This window comes from Gracilinanus agilis, chromosome 3 (assembly GCF_016433145.1).
Source record: "Gracilinanus agilis isolate LMUSP501 chromosome 3, AgileGrace, whole genome shotgun sequence".
NCBI classification, from domain to species: Eukaryota; Metazoa; Chordata; class Mammalia; order Didelphimorphia; family Didelphidae; genus Gracilinanus; species Gracilinanus agilis.
This window is the reverse complement of record NC_058132.1, coordinates 673,701,799-673,703,426: the sequence shown is the minus strand read 5'-3', so window position 1 is coordinate 673,703,426 and position 1,628 is coordinate 673,701,799. Positions and strand designations below refer to the sequence as shown.

The 1,628-nt window shown below is 42.0% G+C and overlaps 1 pseudogene; it reads left to right on the top strand.

Annotated features, from left to right (window-relative positions):
- Positions 1-440: 440 nt before the first annotated feature.
- Positions 441-1,628, top strand: part of LOC123242064 — a 10,278-nt pseudogene continuing 9,090 nt past the window's right edge.

The window sequence follows — 1,628 nt, the reverse complement described above, 5'->3', positions numbered from 1 at the left end:
TTGCCTCAATCCCCTCATCTCTAAAATGTGCTGGAGAAGGAAATGGCAAATGATTCCAGTATCCTGGCCAAGAAAACTCCAAACAGAGTCATGAGGAGCCAGATACAACAAAAACAACTGAATGACAACAACTGTTGTCAGGCACCATCCTTGGCACTGAAGGTATAAGGATTAAGTAAAAAGTTCTTCTCCTTGGAAGGTCTGCATCCTACTGGAGGGAAATAACATACAAATCAAATGAAGAAGTTTTTGTTTGTTTGTTTTTGCAGGGTGGCAGCATGTTCTCAAGCAACTGAGAAGGGATGAGAAAGAATGGTGGTCACTGAAGTGATCCATGGTTAGATTTCTGTTCCCAAAGCTAGAGGTACAAGATAGGGGGGCAAGAGATGCAGGGATGCTTATAGGGCATATTGAGGACATGGGATAAAGATAGATAGGAAATGACGAGTCATGCTAGAAATGGACAGTTCCCATCAATTAAGAGCCTAGAGCCCCCAAGTGAGATGAGAGGAGTCAAGTTAAGGTAAACGTTTCAGAGATGAGGCATGAGACAAAGAATTCTTGGAGAGCCAATGTGCCATTTTGTTCTCCACCATGTCCAGCTAAATTCAGAATAACATTTTAAGAGGATCTATCATACCTTCCAGACACCAGCTTACAGAGAGTAGACAATGATATAGAACAATGCAGGAACAAAACATGACCAGGCTACTTTCCATCTTTGCACAATGAATACCCTTTACAAAAAAAGTCTGAATAAAGCCCATTTTCCAGGTTTATTATTACTCAAAGGAAATCTCCAATAGCTACTGGTCCTCTAAGCTCTTTCACAAGCTCTGTGTTACGGGAGTATGGAAAACACCCTTTGGTATAAGCCCTTCACAAACACCTGCTCACTGTTGGATCTTGCTGCCCAAAAGAGCATGAGTTATCATTTAGATAGATGCGAACACATGTATAGTAAGGTCATGACAGCCATTCCTGTTAGGATGTTCCAGCCAGCACTGGGACTCCAAAGACAAGATTACAGTGGGGGGAAAATAAGAAAAAAAGGCTTTATTCCCTGATTTAGCTTAAAGTCATTCAAAGAAGTGGCGAAGCAGCAAACTCCCTTGATACATCCATTGTTTAGAGAAGTCTCTTGAAGGGAACTAAATTAAACCACCCTGTGGTCTGTTAAATTCTCAACAATAGCAGAAGCATTTGCAGGGATGTCTAGATTTATGTGCCAAGAAAGAAAACACTGAAGACATACGTTAGAAATAACTTCTAGATTTTACACTTGGCTCCAGAAGGCACCTCATAGGTAATGCTGATTACTCTGTCCAGTTTGGTTTTAGACAAATCTTCACTCAGTCTGCCCAAATTGGACCCTAGTAGGAGATGTGTCTGCTCATTTACCCCCTGAATTAACCTTAATATGAAGAAGGAAAAAGGGGAAGCAGGGAGAGAGAGAAAGGAGAAAGAGGACAGATACAGAGAGTAAAGACAAACAGAAAGTCAGAGCCATAAATAGAGGAGACCAAAGAGAAGAGGGAGAAGGGAAGGGAAGGAAAGGGGAAGGAGGGGGAGAGACAGAGAGAGAGAGAGAGAGAGAGAGAGAGAGAGAGAGAGAGAGAGAGAGAGAG